The sequence below is a fragment of the Xenopus laevis genome, chromosome 9_10S, assembly GCF_017654675.1.
Source record: "Xenopus laevis strain J_2021 chromosome 9_10S, Xenopus_laevis_v10.1, whole genome shotgun sequence".
NCBI lineage: Eukaryota > Metazoa > Chordata > Amphibia > Anura > Pipidae > Xenopus > Xenopus laevis.
The window spans coordinates 111,877,242-111,896,979 of NC_054388.1; the positions used below are offsets into that span (position 1 = coordinate 111,877,242).

Consider the following 19,738-nt stretch of genomic DNA (forward strand, 5'->3'; position numbering starts at 1 on the left):
ATTTCAGAGCGGTGATACAATTGTTGGGGGGCCACGCCCCTTTATCAAACATACGGATCCCGTGTTACACATAATGTATATTTAGGGTGATCAATTAAAATTTCAACGTACGAAATTATAAAAAAATCTATACAGTGTTAGTGTAAGCAATATAATAAATCCAGCCCCTTCCAGGCATATTAGAATTTTTTTTAAAAAATATGAATAAAGTGCAGTTCATTGATTAAAATCCAATGTTCATTAAACAGAAAAGACAGTGATTGCATATGATCCAAAAATCCTGTAGTGAGTCCAATTAAAAAGTCAGTGTAGGCAATAGCTCTTTTAAACATATAGCCCATCCATAAGGCTTAATGCAATAATGTAACAAGCAGTGGTATTGGGAAATAGCTCAATAGCTTGTAGCAAACATTGATATTATATTCATTTGGCAACAGTTGTAACTATAAAGATCATTATCGTAACAAAGTAGATAACTCACCCTGTCTGTACAGGAAAGGAGAGGGGGGATTTTTACCTATCCCTGGATATTGATCAGCGCTTATCTGTTAAAGAAAAAAGAGAAACAGTTAAGAAGTTTCACAAAAAGCAGGACAAATTATATTCTTCATTGAGGCCTTTAGGGCATCTGGATTGCAATAGCCAAATCCAAAAGCATTCCCTCTGGAGTAATCGACTTTCTATATCCTGGCCCTGTTTTATCTTAACCTTCTCTGGAATTTGCCATCGGAGCTGTGACACTTGATGTCCCTGTATGTGGAAAAGTCCAGTTAGTAGTGTTTCTTGTTAGTTTTCTCATTCAATTTATAACCAGCAGGATTAGCTTGTGTAATTGGTGGTTGATAATTCCTTATTGTGCATTTATGTTCATTAAGTCTGATTTTCATGGGTCTAGATGTCTGGCCCACGTAAGCCAATCCCCATGGGCATTTAATACAATATATCACATCACTTGTATCACATGTGAAAAACCCTTTTACTTTATGTTTGGAACCAAGTCATGGATGTGTCACAGTGTCTCCAGGTATTAAACCGTTACAGTACAATTTTACGAGGGAAAAATATTGGTGACCTTATTAAATCTAAACCTGCAGATGGATCAGGTTATACATTTGCCAATCCCAGTACTACTAATGGGACTTTCCCATGCACAAACTGTGGGCATTGTAATGGTTTAATACCTGGAGACACTGTGACACATCCATGACTTGGTTCCAAACATAAAGTAAAAGGGTTTTTCACATGTGATACAAGTGATGTGATATATTGTATTAAATGCCCAAAGCGGATTGGCTTACGTGGGCCAGACATCTAGACCCATGAACATCAGACTTAGGGGCCGATTCACGAAGGGTCGAATATCAAGGGTTAATTAACCCTCGATATTCGACTAGGAACTAAAATCGTTCGACTTAGAATATCGAAGTCGAACGATTTTGCGCAAATCCTGCGATCGATCGATCGAAGGATTTTTCATTCGATCGAACGATTAAATCCTTTGAATCGAACGATTCGAAGGATTTTAATCCAACGATCGAAGAAAAATCTTTCGATCAAAAAATCCCAGGCAAGCCTATGGGGACCTTCCCCATAGGCTAACATAGGGGGTCGAAGTTTTTCTTAAAGGGACAGTACTTCGACTATCGAATGGTCGAATAGTCGAACGATTTTTAGTTCGAATCGGTCAATTTTCGTAGTCGAAGGTCGAAGTAGTCCATTCGATGGTCGAAGTACCCCAAAAAAACTTCGAAATTTGAATTTTTTTTCATTCGAACCCTTCACTCGAATTTCGTGAATCGGCCCCTTAATGAACATAAACACATATGCACAATAAGGAATTATCAACCACCAATTACACAAGCTAAACACTACTAGCGGGACATTTCCACATACAGGGACATCAAGGCAAATTCTAGAGAAGGTTAAGATAAAACAGGGCCAGGATAAAAAAAAGTCGATTACTCCAGAGGGAATGTTTTTGGATTTGGCTATTGCAATCCAGATGCCCTAAAGGCCTCAATGAAGAATATAATTTGTCCTGCTTTTTGTGAAACTTCTTTACTGTTTCTCTTTTTTCTTTAACAGATAAGCGCTGATCAATATCCAGGGATAGGTAAAAATCCCCCCTCTCCTTTCCTGTACAGACAGGGTGAGTTTTCTACTTTGTTACGATAATGATCTTTATAGTTACAACTGTTGCCAAATGAATGTAATATCAATGGCTGCTACAAGCTATTGAGCTATTTCCCAATACCACTGCTTGTTACATTATTGCATTAAGCCTTATGGATGGGCTGTATGTTTATAAAAGCTATTGCCTACACTGACTTTTTAATTGGACTCACTACAGGATTTTTGGATCATATGCAATCACTGTCTTTTCTGTTTAATGAACATGGGATTTTAATCAATGAACTGCACTTTATTCATATTTAAAACATTTTTTTTAATATGCCTGGAAGGGGGTGGATTTATTATACTGCTTACACTTACACTGTATAGATATTTTTATAATTTTCTACGTTGAAATTTTAATTGATCACCCTAAATATACATTTAGGGGCAAATTCATCAAGGGTCGAATATCGAGGGTTAATTAACCCTCGATATTCGACTGGGAATGAAAATTCTTTAACTTCCAAAATCGAAGGATTTTGTACAAATACTGCGATCGAACGATCGAAGGAATAATCGTTCGATTGAACGATTCGAAGGATTTTAATCCAACGATCGAAGGATTATCCTTCGACCAAAAAAATTTAGCCAAGCCTATGGCTAACATTGGGTCCGGTAGCTTTTAGGTGGCGAACTAGCGGGTCGAAGTTTTTCTTAAAGAGACAGTACTTCGATTATTGAATGGTTGAATAGTCGAACGATTTTTAGTTCGAATCCTTCGATTCAAAGTTGAAGTCGAAGTCGAAGTAGCCCACCGCACTGACATAAAGCAAGGTTTTCCTGCAAAATAAGACCCTGAGTGCTGGTAACTTTCTTCTTGTAAATAACTTACATAACAAAAGCATATGATGCAAATGAGCTTTCAGATTAGCTAACAAAAAAAAGTCAAAAAATTTAATAAAGGGGTGGTTCAGCTTTTAGTTAAAGGGGAACTATAGCAAAAATTTAAATTTAATATAAGATTCCTCATACTGAAGTAAGAAACTGTAAATGCAATCAGTTTTACATTTTTTCCACTATTCCTCTCTCAGCATCTGTTTCTTCTCATTCTTTCTTTATGCAGAAATTGCGCGTCACATGAATGATCCAATATATCTTATGGGGAGGCTCCTTTTGCCTAGAAAATGTATTAGAGCTCACGCTATTAAACTCACCAGACATTATGTCTCTCTACATGCAGAATTTGTACAAATGGCAGTTATTTTATTACATTTTGTTTGTACTGGAATCAGTTATTTGAGTGAGCTCTAATTCATCTGCTAGGAAAGGAGCCCCCCTATAAGATATATTGGATCTAACTGTCAATGAATATCTGACACCCAACTGCTGCATGAAGAGAGAATGAAGAGAAACAGATGCTGAGAGAGGGATAGTGAAGATAAACTTGATTATTTCAGAAACAATGCAGATTTCTTAATTGCTTGTATTTAGAAAGTTTCTTATTTCAGTATGAGAAAGCTTATATTAAATATTCTTTTTCGCAACATTTCCCTTTTAATTAGTATAATGTGTATATTAATGCATATATAGTATATATGATGTATATATTCTTTCTTTATTGTCTAAGGTGACTCTGGTTACGGATGTCGTCCATGGCACAGCACACGATCAGTAATTGAAAGAACATTTGGATTGTTAAAAGCCAGATTTAGATGTCTAGATAAATCTGGAGGAGCAAACAGATTTTTTTATATTCAATTTTGAAATCTGACATGGGGCTAGACATTTTGTCAATTTCCCAGCTGCCCCAAGTCATGTGACTTGTGCTCTGATAAACTTCAATCACTCTTTACTGCTGTACTGCAAGTTGGAGTGATATCACCCCCTCCCTTTTCCCCCCCCAGCAGCCAAACAAAAGAACAATGGGAAGGTAACCAGATAGCAGCTCCCTAACACAAGATAACAGCTGCCTGGTAGATCTAAGAACAACACTCAATAGTAAAAACCCATGTCTAACTGAGACACATTCAGTTACATTGAGAAGGAAAAACAGTAGCCTGCCATAAAGCATTTCTCTCCTAAAGTGCAGGCACAAGTCACATGACATGGGGCAGCTGGGATATTGACAAAATATCTAGCCCCATGTCAGATTTCAAAATTGAATATAAAAAAATCTGTTTGCTCTTTTGAGAAATGGACTGACTCTTTTCTTGCAATTGTCAATTGTTCGTGGATGTGCACCCACTGCATTAACTGCGTCACATATTCTCAGTCAAAGAGCTCTTTTATGGCCCTGAGAGATTTTTGGAGCTAAATGTCCATAAATGTGATCATAATACTGAACAACCTTGTCTACCAAAGCACAGTTCTCATCGAAGGTGAATTTGATATTTCTTCCGGCCTTTGTTGTATGACCACCACTTTCAGAATTATCATCAGCCGCCATTACAATTCCTTCACAATGAGAAATGTGTGTTTTGCGAAGATAAGCAATATTTCAACCATGCCTTATAACAAAACGTGACGTAAATGGCAGAGAATGCGCATTAGCACCAGTGAATGCTATGAAAACGGTGGTAATGCTCATACGCAGTAACATGACATGTTATTCACTGATTTTCACATAATAATATCTGCATCAAAGTGCGATTCAGTGCGCTGACCAATCGTTGGAAAAATACGATACACATTCACAAGTATCGTAAACATACCTTCATAAATAAGCAACAAAATTATTTAATCGCCATAAGCAGATTACATCGGAATGAGGCGTATGTTTGCATATTTATGTACGGTAATATTTTCGCAGCACAATAAATGTCACCCTTATGTGGGGGTGCCGCAAGGCTCCGTAATTGGTCCACTGTTACATAGTTAGTTACATAGTTAAATTGGGTTGAAAAAAGACAAAGTCCATCAAGTTCAACCCCTCCAAATGAAAACCCAGCCCTATACACACACCCCTCCCTACTTTTAATTAAATTCTATATACCCATACCTATACTAACTATAGAGTTTAGTATCACAATAGCCTTTGTATTATGTCTGTCCAAGAAATCATCCAAGTCCCTCTTATAGTCATTAACTGAATCATCACCCGGCAGTGCATTCCACAACCTCACTGTCCTCACTGTGATGAACCCCCTACTCTGTTCCTTTAAATGAAACTTCTTTTCCTCTAGTCTAAAGGGGAGGCCTCTGGTACGTGATTCTCTTTATGGGTAAAAAGGTCCCCTGCTATTTGTCTATAATGTCCTCTAATGTACTTGTAAAGTCTAATCATGTCCCCTCGCAAGCGCCTTTTTTCCAGAGAAAACAACCCCAACCTTGACAGTCTACCCTCATAATTTAACTCTTCCCTCCCTCTAACCAGTTTAGTTGCACTTAGTCTCTGCACTCTCTCCAGCTCATTTATATCCCTCTTAAGGACTGGAGTCCAAAACTGCCCCCATACTCCAGATGAGGCCTCACCAGGGACCTATAAAGAGACATAATTATGTTTCATCCCTTGAGTTAATGCTTTTTATGCAAGACAGAACTTTATTTGCTTTAGTAGCCATAGAACGACACTGCCCAGAATTAGACAACGTGTTATCTACAAAGACCCCTAGATCCTTCTCATTTAAGGAAACTCCCAACACACTGCCATTTAGTGTATAACTTGCATTTATATTATTTTTGCCAAAGTTGTTCTCCCTGTACACTCTGTCTTTGGGAGATCTCATCCATTCATTTGGCTTTAATTATCATCTGTATGCTGATGATACCCCAATATATTTATCCACCCCTTCATTAACAGCTGAAACAGAGGCTCAGATCTCTAACTGCCTCCTGGCTATATCAAATTGGATGAACCAGCGCCACCTCAAACTCAACCTAACAAAAACTGAACTTATCATCTTTCCACCTAAGCCTGGTCCTACTCCCATATTTACTATATCTATTGATGGCTCATTAATCCTGTCAACTCATCTCACTGTCTGGGGGGAATCTTTGACTCCTCTCTCTCCTTCTCTGATCATATTAACACCACTGTCAAAACCTGTCACTTTTTCTTACACAATATTGCCAAAATCCATCCCTTCCTTTCACCTGATACATCCAAGACACTCATGCATGCTCTCATCATATCCCGACTAGATTACTGTAACCTTCTACTAACTGGTCTCCCTAACTCCCATCTCTCCCCTCTACAGTCTGTATTAAACACTGCTGCCAGAATTCTCCTCCTCTCATCCAAAAGGTACAGGCCCCTCCCCTGCTGAAGTCCTTATCATGGCTTCCTATAAAACAAAGAATATCTTATAAACTCCTCCTCATAACCCTCCCTTCATTCCTCTGCACCTAACTACATCTCATCTCTTGTCTCTCTATATGTTCCTGCCCGAAACCTCCCCTCTAGGGATGGGCGAATAAATTCGCCATGGTTAAATTCGCGGCGAATTTCTGCGTTTCGCCGCGGGCGAATTTTTCGCGAAATTGCGGCAAAAATTCGCCTCGCGACTCGTTTCGCCGCGCGTCGAAATTTTCGTCACGCGACGAGCCGCGACGCCGCTAATGCGCGTCAAAACAAAAAGACGCGCGACAAAACTAAACATCACCCACAGCAGCCAATAAGATGTGAGCCATCCCTGAGCCAACCCACTGGCTATATAAGGAGCTGCAGAGGCGGCCATTACTCGTGGCGTTTCTGGTAGAGTAGAGAGAGCAGGATAGTGAGAGATTTGTGTGTGATTTAGCTAGTGGAGATTGTGTAGAGAGCTTTTTTTTTTTCTGAGTCAGTGCAAGTGGAGGTTGTGGATTTCAGTTTTACTGTTTTCCCTCTTCTGCTTGCCTGCTCACCACCCAATAGCCCTTTTTAGGGCTAACTGTCTTTGTCTTTGTCTGTGCTGGTGTGTGTACTCCTTGTGGGTGCACACTTCTGCTGAGGGGATTTAGTTGAGGGTTTTATTTTTTTCTCCTTTCCTTCCCCGAAATATCCAAACCCCCCCTTATATATATATATTTTTTTTTAAGTTTTGTTGCCCAATATGACGGGCCGTGGGAGAGGGGGGATGGGTGGTGGTGGTGGTGGTGGGGAAGAAGGGTGGGTTAGGGATGGGTGGTGGTGGTGGTGGGAAGAAGGGTGGGATAGGGAGGGGTGGCCGAGGAAGAGGCCGTGGTGCTGGCCGTGGGCATCCAACCCCACAACAGCCATGTGCCATGCCCAGTCTGGGCACTGTAAATCAGTCGCAGCACAAGCTGCCATCAAAGCAGCTGCCATCACAGCAGCAGCTGCAACAACAACAGCAGCAGCTGCAACAACAACAGCAGCAGCAGCTGCAACAACAGCAGCCGCAACAACAGCAGCAGCAGCCGCAACAACAGCAGCAGCAAATGCCACAGCAGCAGGTGGCTGTGGGTCGCAGCAGCGGGGCAACTGGTCCACGTAGGACTGTGCCCGATTTTTTTGCCACTGCTTCGCGACCCATATGGTCGCAGCAGGCAGAGGCAGTGGTAGACTGGCTGACCCAGGCTACCTCATCTGCAGCAGGCACCAGTGAGCGGCAGGAGGTGGCATCACCTGCTAGCTCAGTGTGGGATGACACCCCATCCCTCTTATTTGATCCTGAGGTGGACTTGGGCCCAGACACCCTGGATCTTTTTGATGATCAGGCAGGAATGGGGGGGGCATTCATGTCTGATGAAGAGGAGGAGGTGGTCATGTCACAGCCCACATCAATAGGGGATATTGGGCAGGGTCCCCTTATGGCAGGGGCAGCAAGTTGCTGGTGTGGGGTCAGACACCAGCATGCTGGATGTGGGTATTGATGCCATTTATGAGGCAGGGTCTGGTCTGGGGGAGGACGATGACAGGGACAGACCCTGGGAGCCGGCTCCAGAGGATAACAGCAGCAGTTCAGGGGGGGAACTGTTTGTTGTTGATGAGGATGAAGAGCCGGCTCCACCGACCACTGCTAGGGGGGGCAGGCAACAGGGCAGCACTGCGCCTAGGTCCAAAGCCTATGTGCGTACGGGTGGGGACCATCCTCAACCCTCCACAGCAGGCAAGGCAGTGGCCCGCACTTCAGCAGTGTGGGCTTTTTTCACGTGCCAGGCAGAGGACCAGGCAATAGCAGTGTGCCAGCTCTGCCGGCAGAAGGTTCGAAGGGGGCAGGCAGGGTCACATATGGGAACATCAGCTTTAAGTTCCCATATGAAACGTCATCACAGGATGACATAGGAGCAGCACCAAAGTGGCAGGGCACCGGGTGGCAGTGGTGCTTCCTGTCCACCTCCTCCCATTCCTCAGGGAAGAAGTGCTAGCTCCCCAGACCCTGCAGCAGGTGAAGAGGATTCTGGGGCTCACAGTCGGAGGCAGCCACTGTGTAGCTCAGCCTCTTCTGCAGCCTCCTCCTCCTCAATGCGGCCCCTGTCCCGCCAGGTTTCCCTCCCCCAGTTCCTCAGCCGCAAGACGCCTCTCTCCCCCAGCCACCCCCAAGTGCAGAGGCTTAATGGCTGCCTGGCAAAGCTTCTGGCAGTGCAGCTGCTGCCCTATCAGCTAGTCGAAGCAGCCCCCTTCCGACAGCTGATGGCTTGCGCTGCCCCTAACTGGCGGATCCCCAGCCGCCATTATTTTGCCAGGAAGGCTGTCCCTGCCATCCACCAGCATGTGGTTGAGAATGTGTCCCTGTCGCTGGATCATGCTGTTGGCGGCAGGGTGCACTGCACCACTGACACGTGGACCAGCAGGCATGGGCAGGGGAGGTACATAACCTACACTGCGCACTGGGTCACCCTCATGAGTGCTGGGGAGGGTGCAAGCCGGGGCGCTCCCCTCAGGCTACAGGTGCCTCCCCGTGGGGTACAGGGCAAACCCCACATGTCCACTTCCTCCTCCTCCTCCACTATGGATGAGCCACCCCTGAAGCGTCCCCGCAGCTACGCTTCAGTGCAGCACAGGCGATGTCAGGCTGTGCTGCAACTCCTCTCCCTGGGCGAGAGGAGTCATACTGCACCTGAGCTCATGGCTGCCTTCCAGACTCAGGTGCAGCGCTGGTTCACTCCCCGCCAGCTCCAAGCAGGTAATATTGTTTGCGACAACGGTCGCAACCTGCTGGCCACCATCCGCCTAGGGCACCTGACCCACATGCCTTGCTTTGCACATGTCCTCAACCTTGTGGTGCAGCGCTTCCTCAAGAGCTACCAAGGGTTGGGTGACATGCTGGAGAAGGTACGTAGGGTATGTGCCCATTTTCGCAGGTCCCCCACCGCCAGCGCGTCTTTGGCACGGATGCAGCGGCAGCATAGTCTGCCACCCCACCGGCTCATCTGTGACCTGCCGACGCGCTGGAATTCCACCCTGCACATGGTGGAGCGCCTCGTAGAGCAGCGCTGGGCGGTCAGCAATTACCTGCTGGAGCACAGTGCCAGGGGTACTCAGGGGGCGGATTTGGGGTACTTTAGTGCAGAGCAGTGGCAGCAAATGAGGCAGCTCTGCCAAGTACTTGCCCCCTTTGAGCAGGCGACACGCTTTGTTAGCAGGGACAATGCGTGTCTTAGCGATGTCATACCCCTGGTGTTCCTCCTCAAGCGCACGTTGGATGGGCTGCTAGAGGAGGGTGACGTGCCTGAGGAGGAGGAGGAGAGTAGGCCCCGTAGGCAGGCAGAGGGAGCTGAGGAGGAGATGGTGCCTGATGAGGAGGATGAGGGAGAGGAGGACTGGGTGCCTGTGCAGCATGGGGAGCAGGGCACATGCCACCCAACCACCCCAGCTATTGTCCGCGGCTGGGAGGGTACAGAGCAGGGGCAGGTCGAGCCAGATGACCTGCTGCATCTGGAGGGCAGTCAAGAAGAGGTTGGTCGGGGCACCTCTTTTACATGGCTGCCCATATGCAGACTTGCCTCCGAAGCGATCCCCGGGTCTGTTCTATCAAAGACCGGGAGGATTATTGGGTGGCTACTTTGCTTGACCCACGGTACAAGGGAAAGGTGGGGGAGTTCCTTGTACCCAGCCAGAGAGAGAGGAGGATGGGTCAATTGAGGAAGGCTCTGTGCTCAAAATTAGTGGAGGCCTTCCCCTAGTCTGACACTTCTCAGGCCTCCACTACTCCACACACCCAGCAGAGACAGGGGCCTAGCAGCAGCAGCAGCAGCAGCAAGGGCGGAGATCTCATGGGTGTGTGGAAGAGCTTTTTCGAGCCTCAACGGCCAGCAGCAGGCCCAGTCAGCACCCAAAGCCACCACCAGCAGCGGGTGGAGCACATGGTGGCTGACTACATGGGGTCAGTCAGCGTGCAGGATGCCATTCGCCCTGACGATGACCCCATGCATTATTGGGTCTCGAGGCTCGACCAGTGGCCAGAACTGGCACAGTACGCTCTGGAGGTGCTGGCTTGCCCCCCTGCCAGTGTCCTGTCAGAGCGTGTCTTCAGTGCCGCAGGTGGGGTGGTCACTGAGAAGCGGACACGGCTATCCACTGGCAGCGTGGATAAGCTGACATTCATTAAAATGAATGAGGCATGGATAAGCGGGGATATCCAAGTGCCCATTGCAGACAGCAGAGACTAGCCTCCTCTCCTCCTTCTCCTCCACAGATTTATCCTCCTCTCTCCATTGCTGCCCATACTCTCCTCCTCAGTAGTATTGCCCATTCCCCATCTGTCTGCACCTGCTGCCCTTGCTGCTGCTGCTGCTGCTGCTGTAGCCTGCTACTAGCCCTAGTAGTACTGCTGCTGTGCTGCATTGTCGGCAATTTTTTTATGGTGGGGGCCTATCAAAGCTCCTACTGCTATCGTAGATACTACTGCTGCATTGTCGGCAAATTTTTTTAGTAGTTGAGGCCTAACATGGCCTCTAAATATGTTTCTTCGAATACTGCCACATTGTTGGCTAATTTCTTCTGGTTGAGGCCTAACATGGCTTCTAAATATGTTGCTTATAATTTTGCCGCTAAGTTGGCTAATTTCTTCTGGTTGAGGCCTAACATGGCTTCTAAAAATGTTTCTTCGAATACTGCCACATTGTTGGCTAATTTCTTCTGGTTGAGGCCTAACATGGCTTCTAAATATGTTGCTTATAATTTTGCCGCTAAGTTGGCTAAATTCTTCTGGTTGAGGCCTAACATGGCTTCTAAAAATGTTTTCTCAAATACTGCCACAATGTTGGCTAATTTCTTCTCGTTGAGGCCTAACATGGCTTCTAAATATGTTGCTTATAATTTTGCCGCTAAGTTGGCTAATTTCTTCTGGTTGAGGCCTAACATGGCTTCTAAAAATGTTTTCTCAAATACTGCCACAATGTTGGCTAATTTCTTCTGGTTGAGGCCTAACATGGCTTCTAAATATGTTGCTTATAATTTTGCCGCTAAGTTGGCTAATTTCTTCTGGTTGAGGCCTAACATGGCTTCTAAATATGTTTCTTCGAATACTGCCACATTGTTGGCTAATTTCTTCTGGTTGAGGCCTAACATGGCTTCTAAATATGTTGCTTATAATTTTGCCGCTAAGTTGGCTAATTTCTTCTGGTTGAGGCCTAACATGGCTTCTAAAAATGTTTCTTCGAATACTGCCACATTGTTGGCTAATTTCTTCTGGTTGAGGCCTAACATGGCTTCTAAATATGTTGCTTATAATTTTGCCGCTAAGTTGGCTAATTTCTTCTGGGGGTTGAGGCCTAACATGGCTTCTAAATATTTTTCTTACAATTTTGCGGCTAATGTCTTCTGTTTGGGGCCTGCCTCATTTAATTCTTCTGGCTCTAATATTGAGTTGATTAAAAGTTACAAGTTACAAAATGACTGTTGCTGCCACTGCTGTTGCTATTAATGCCTCGTTATTTGGCAAAAGTCTTCTCTGTTTGGGGCCTGCCTCATTTAATTCTTCTGGCTCTAATATAGAGTTGATTAAAAGTCGCAACATGACTGTTGCTGACTCTGCTGTTGCTGCTAATGCCTCGTTATTTGGCAAAAGTCTTCTCTGTTTGAGGCCTGCCTCATTTAATTCTTCTGGCTCTAATATAGAGTTGATTAAAAGTTACAACATGACTGTTGTTGCCGCTGCTGTTGCTACTACTGCCTCATTATTTGGCAAACGTCTTCTGTTTGGGAAAAAAAAAAGTTTAAGAAACTTGCAAAATGGGAGCCATTTTTTCAAGATAGGAGTCCTCTAACAATGCAGGGCATGTGTGTAGCAGTATACTAAGTGAAACACGCATGTGTATTGGTCTTCCCATGGAGTCCAATCCAATTCAGCACATTCAGACACAAAGCAAAAGATACCATGTTCATTTATCATCACAGACTACAAAGCTTGAAACTAAGGGGAAAATTTTTATTTGTAGGCCCAAAGATGAAAAAAGGTTATACAAACAAAACACCCATAGAAGATGGGCTTCATCAAATTGCACTGCGCGTCAAAAATAACGTCGCGCGTTAAAACATATACACGCGTCCGCGACAAAATATTTTGACGCGCGACAAAATCGGGCCGCGCGACTCGTTTCGCGAATTATTCGGCGAAGCGAAACGCGACAGATTCGCCCATCACTACTCCCCTCCTCTCAGAGCAACCGCTTGGTTGTACCCCCCACTACTACTGCTGTTTCCCGTATCAAACCCTTCTCTCTTGCGACTCCTTATATTTGGAATGCCATTCCTGAATCTCTCAGGAGAGAATCCTCCTTCAGTGTTTTTAAAACAAAACTCAAAGTCTCCCTCTGGGAGCACCTGGATAACAGCTGAACTGGCACTTATATAACAGTGTAACAAACTGTAACCCACAGCACCTTAATACCCCTCTGAATTGTGTCTGTATGTTACCCTCCCATTTAGACTGTAAGCTCTACGGGGTAGGGTCCTCTAGCCTTTTGTTTCCTTGACACTGAGCACTTAATCTGTATTGTAATTATATTTTTTATATTTATGTGAATTGTATTTCTAATAATGCACTTATTGTTACTTTTTATTCCAATGACCCCTTGTTTGTTACTACTAATTTATTGTTTTTTTCTACAGTGCTTTGCCCTCGAGGAGCGCTTTACAAATAAAAATACACATACAAATATACATACATATTCACTGCCTTCTGTTACATTTGTATTTAGGTCTCTGTTTAGAATAAAGTCCCCTTTGCGCAATTCCACACCAAGGACCTACTTTTAAGTCTATGAATAACCAGAAATGTTACATTTTTGGACTTAGTCGTTCTTTTAATTTAGTGTTATGTGTATCTTTTGGGTACCAGAACAAATGCAAGACCATTGTTATCTTGCTGAAGCCATTAAATCCCTGGCAGGCTGCCTCTGAACTAAAAGAGACATATATTTGGATTAATAACAAACTCTAGTGAGTAAAAGGCTTTAAAACAACTGAGAGACAATAGGGATATTATAATTAAAGATTCCATTAAAGAAGTCTCTGTTGTTGTGATGAAATACATTGAATTATTTTAAGGAATGTTCTAGACAATTAGATGATTGTGAACCCTATGAACCATTACACTGTGATGCTACAGGACATACCTTTCACTTCGGGGTGGTGGCAAAGGTCTTTTCTGAAGATCAACTTGATGACATAGTGGTCAGTACCCCAATACCAATTTTTCCGGTATTACCAAAAGTGTATTATGGACTGGAGAACATCAAAGGCAGACCCATTATTTCAGGCATCTACAGCCTAAATGAAAAATAAACTTATGTGATGGACATATTGCTACAGCCAATTGTAAAAGCATTACCATCATATTTGAGAGATACAGGGCATTATTTACAAATAGTACAGGACATTCCCTGGGTGGAAGGATATAGTTAGCTAACACATTAGGTGTAACTTCATTATATATAAGTATCAAACATGCAATAGGTTTACAAGCAATACAAATTTGGTCTCAATACTCTGGAATATATGATGGGACTACACAGGAGTTTATCTTATTGAGTATTGAATACTTATTGATACATCAGTTTTTTAAGTTTGATGGGGTTTTAATCCTCCAGTGACGTGGCACCTCAATGGGGGCAAAATTTGCCCCACATATGCCAACCTAGTTATTGGTTGGTGGGGGTCCCACATCTATGCATGGAATAACCCCTTCAGACAGAATATTATATCTTATTTTTGTTGTATAGATGATTTGATTTGGAAAGGCACTGGACAGTTATCTTTGAATTTTGTGGATTACTGTAACACTGACACAATTTACGGTTCACATACTGTATACAGCACATAGGGATACAATTGATTTCTTAGATATTTACTTGATGGGAACTTTGAATGATGGTATAAAATGTGATGTATACTGTAAGTGAAACCAGATACCAAAATACATTGTTACGTGCAGATAGTTGCCATCAATGGACAGTCCTGGTGGGCAACCCTGTGGGTTCCTAAGTCTTAGATGGATCTGCACCACTTGGGATGCCTCCCAGAATCAGGCAATGGCACTCTGGGATAAACTTTTGGAATGGGAATATGATGAGACATCTATTAGGAAGGCTTATGAGAGAGCAGTAGCAACCTCTATACAATTTAGTTATTAAAGACAAATAGGGAAAATAGTAGAAAAATGGATAACAGGAAAAGAAAACAATGTGATACAGAATCAACATTCTTTATTACAACTTATAATAAACAGTCTATGAGAATTAGAAAAATAATTGAAAAACAAAATTGGATGTTCTCAGGATGGATCATCTTTTGGAGAAGTAGTTTCAGGAAAATAGAACATTTTCTGATGTGGGAAAACTATATCAAACAATGTTTCTACCAGTTTATATTGTCCAAAAAGAGAAACTAAAAAAAAATTTAATAGAAAAGAAAGGGTGTTGTAGATGTGGAAAAAATAGGTGTAAAGTGTGCAAACATATATGAGAGTAATGTAACAGGAGAAGTGTTTCCAATCCATAGTTATATGAGGGATCATATACCTGTAGTAAGCAATATGTAGGCAGGACATGTACAGTAGATCCCTCAGAGAGCACCTTATACCTATTGATCTTAACAATTTATATAAGTGAGATTACCATAACAAAAGAGTTTCAGTCACAGGGAAACATATAATGCAAAAACATAGTGTAGATTTTGGCCAGGTAAAATTTCAAGGTAAAGAAAATGTCAAATTAGGAGTAAGGGGAGGAGATATTCTTAAAGTAATAGATCAAATGGAAGTATATTGGATATTTACCTTGAAAACATACTTTCCTCAAGGGCTAAACAGTGATTGGGAGGAAATATTTTTATGGTGCCCTCCCTTTTTTTGAATTCGAATCAGTTGTTAGCAGGACGTTGTCCTCAAAATATTTTTTTTTTTTGCTTTTGGAATGTATCTGGATTAAATTAAATAGAATGTGAGTTCTTAAAGTTACCAGGGGCTCAGGGTGCAACTACAGAGGAAGCAGACCCTGTGGCTGCAGGGGACCCAGGAGGTATAGGGGGCCCCATGAGGTCCTAATTAATGAGCTATTTCAACATATATTGGTAAAATCTCTGGATATGTTGGGGGTAGTGATGGATGAATCTGAAAATTTGCAAAAATGCATTGAAGTTAAAAGGGTGTTTTTTGTGCAACATTTTTTCAAACCATTTTTACAATAAATTAGATGGGGCATGGGATCGATGGGCATTTTTTTTGCAGCAAAACTCTGCCAAATATTTTGCTCGTCCCTGGTTGGGGGACCTAAAATTAATTTGGTGTTGGGCCCAGTATCATGTACTGTAGTTACGCCACAGCAAGGACTGCTTTTTTCCGTCTCTGGGGGTGTGCTACCTGGGGTAAGGTTGTAAACAGATTCCCAGTAAATGCTACCTATTGATGGGTTGCGTTAGGCAATTGTATCAAACTTTGCACGTTTTATAACATAATCCCAAAAGCTTTTAACCTTGCCTCATAGGAAAAAATGGACCTAAGCATTAGGCACCACCTTTTCGTGGATTCTATCAGCATAAAGAAAGAAAGCCAACAAGAAAAATGGGATTAAAGAAGATAAAGGCCTACATCAGACTGGCAGCATGAAAACATGTTTGTCCTTGGGGAAAGTTTTCCTTAGAGGAAGCAGTGATTTCCTTATCTGGCCTGATTGCAGCTGTGCCAATGTGCCAAAGAGCATGGCAGAAAGTGAAATAGATAACGGGAAGCACCCTAATAAAAAGTTTAATACCAACTAGTTATAAAAAAACATTTTTGGAACAGATTAGATAAGAGTGGGTGCAGTTTTATGGTAAAAGGTTGATGTACTCATTTAGCATCTGATAAGCCATCAGTGACACACAAATAGTGGCACGGACCATAACAACTACTGAGTGTTCCTTCCACCTGTGTGTAGGAGAGTTCCTTGTAGTAGAAACCCAATAAAGCTGTTGGAATATGATTCAGGTTTATGGGTTAAGGTGGCTGATAAGATGAAATATGTCCAGGTTGTTAAAGAATAAGTAGCGTGGTGTCCAGTGGCTCAGGACTTGTATCTAAACATGCTTTCCTAAGCGTATGTGATCAACCATCCAATCATATGGTGGACCAATTGGCCATATCAAATCAATCTTTAATTTATTATCACCAACTATGTGTAGCTATATTTCACTAATATTCTGTTCACTATTTACTTAGTAGGGTGATGGTAGGGGACCTCTGGTTTGTCATGCGGGTGAGCAGTGGTACTTGGTAGGAGTGGTGAGTTTTGGATATGGTTGTGGACTTGGCTTTCCTGGAGTTTATACTTCTGTGCCTGCCTATGTGGACTGGATTAAGCAAAACATTTTTCCTGCTGCCTCTAGTAGTTCAGAAAGTATAGGATCTATGCTTCGGGTTGTACTTGAATTCCAAGGCTTCATCCCCTTCATCTTCTCTCTCTGCTCTTAGTTCTGGTGAGTTTATTCCCAGAGCTTTTTTTGTTCATATTTTATTATTATTCAGACACTGTAGCTTAAATGGAAATATAAACTGTAAGAAGTGGAATGCAAGTATAGGGCCTGTTACCCAGAAACCCATTATCCTGAAAGCTCTGAATTAACTTCATTTTAATCAAATAATTCAAAAAGATTTCCTTTTTTTTTGTAATAATAAAACAGTACACTGTAGCTTGTACTTGATCCCAACTAAGATATAATTAATCCTTATTGGAAGCAAAACCAGCCTATTGGTCTTATTTATTGTTTACATGATTTTCTAGTAGACTTAAGGTATGGAGATCCAAATTAAGGAAAGAGCCATTATCTGGAAAACCCCAGGTCCCAAGCATTCTGGATAACAGGTTCCATACCCGTATTACTGTATATCAATGTCAGATTTTCCTAGTTGTTCTGTAGCCCAAGCTCAAGGCTAGAAAAAAATCAAAGAGGTTTGAGAACTGAGACAAATTCAAACCAAGTCAATATAATTTCTGTTCCAGTTCTTTGGGTCTGGTGTTCAACACATTCTAAGTCATCTCATCATCATCGGCCACCACCAATTCCAAAATATAAATGTACACATCAGAGTACTTTTGTAAATCAATTTCTTACTTACGTTGTGAGACACGGGGTACATCTCAGAAGTCTTTAATATGTCCAGGGTTCACATCATAAAGGGTCCACCATCACCCACATTTTCCCCAGAATTCCAGCCTTGTTCTACAGGACACAAAACATTTGTATTAGGGTTGCTGGAACTGTATAAGAAAGAGCCTGTTGATTGAATGTTGAAATGTAAAAACAATGGAAAGAGGGAAAAAATATTGTACAGAGCTAATTTGCAATTTGTTATTTACATGCTTTTATTGAACAGGGTGACCCTACAAAACCCCATGTTGATATTAATGCTGAGTGCTGCTAATTGGTTGGGGTGCTGAGCCATAGCTGGAATGGATTGTTGGAGGAACGTTCTACTAGAACCCTTAAAGAGATGACATTCCCTGGCATTTTTTTTTTAATTTTATGTCGTAAAAAGTTTCAGTGAGTAATTATAATTTTAACAATATATAGATGTCTTCAGAACTTACAGAATCTCTTTTTTATTGGTGTGATTGCTTTGATTTTATCTCAGATTCCATTATTCAGATATTATTTTTTTCCAGTAAACATTGTTTGATGTTAATGTGATACAAAAATGCCCCTTTTCAACGTGAATACAATGAATAGGGCTTGTGCTAAACATACTTTTACCTATTGTTTTAATTAGGAAAAATCTGTTCTTGTTGATAATGAACAGGGCAAACAGAGAAACTGAATCTGCTCCATGTTTGTTCCTTGTGAGGTAGTTAATTACCAGTATACAATTCCCTTCCTTGACCATATGTGGTGACTTTGTTGTTGCCAGGAGTTCATTCTGTAGGGGGATTATCTGTGCTCTGGAAGTTAAATTAACTACATTGCAAGGACTAAACATGGAGCAGCTTCAATTTCCATTTGCCTTATTTATCTCAAGAATTAACAAAAAACATAAATACCAAGTTCTACAGGTAGAAAGGTGGACAATGAGAAATCCTAGAAAAGGCTGTTATACAGTACATGATCATAGTCCAACTAGCAGGGTCCACATACAGCCAATGGGGTGCAGTTCTCAGTGTTCTCGTTGGTAGTAATGGGTGAATTTGCGCAGTTTTGCTTTGCCGAAAAATTCGCGAAACGGCACCGGAGTCTCAATTTTGACGCCGGCGTCCATTTTTTTCGAAAATGCACCGGCGTCCATTTTTTTGACGCCGGCAAATTTTCGCCAGCAAATTTTCAAGGCTGTTTCACGAATCACGAATATTCGCCGCAAATTCGCGCCTGGCGAATAAATTCACCCATCACTACTCCTTGGTGTTTCAAGACGTAACACATGCAGGGAAGATAACAATGGAATATTGTTTTTTTCTTTATTGAGTTAAAACATGCAGTATACAATGCCTGATGTATTACGGGTGTTTCTGCCCTTGTTTACAGGCATAACATGATATTGCACAAATATATAAACATACAGTAGCTGTCAGTGCCATCTACTGGCTCCTGCCAATACTAGCTACTAATAAACCAATTAAAGGATAATTAACATCATACAATATATTATATGTTATGTACAGTATGTACATACACAATGCACATAAATATAAAAAGAAACATAAAAATCCTATGAATTCATATTGTTCTTCAACGGATATATTTCAGAAGTTGATAGAGCAAGATTTATGAAAGTTGGCTTTGAATTTTAGTAAGGAGGATGCTCTTGCTTTGAGAGAGATGTACAATAATCCTGATATTACTATCCGCTAGTAGGATACCACTTCAGGCATCACTAGTCCAGAATGTGTCCATGTGTGTAAATGGGCTTTATTTCTATGACTATGAGAACTTCAATAAGTTAATTCAAGTGTTTATCTGTCAAATGTCTCTCTCCTCTCCTATACTCCTCCTTAATTTCTTTACCCTACCTCAAATTAAACTTTTGCAAGAAAATAACTTTTTCACCCCATCTAACAGAAATGTCTAGATAAGACATAGACCTCCCTCAAGTGTCTTTAGAAGCTTCTGATTACAATTGGAAGGTAACTTTTTTACATTTAAGGGATTATTTGCCAAGCTGAACACAAAGTGCAGAAGGTGTCAACAAGCCATTTTTATGGACTTTACACATTGGGTTCTGCTGTGTACAAATTGCTGCAAATCTCAGAACTCCATCTCAAATCAAAGAGAACC

The 19,738-nt window shown here is 42.1% G+C and overlaps 1 pseudogene; it reads left to right on the forward strand.

Moving 5' to 3' along the window:
- The window catches only part of LOC108702351, a 30,965-nt pseudogene extending 13,052 nt beyond the window's left edge, over positions 1-17,913 (forward strand).
- The last annotated feature ends 1,825 nt before the right edge of the window (positions 17,914-19,738 follow it).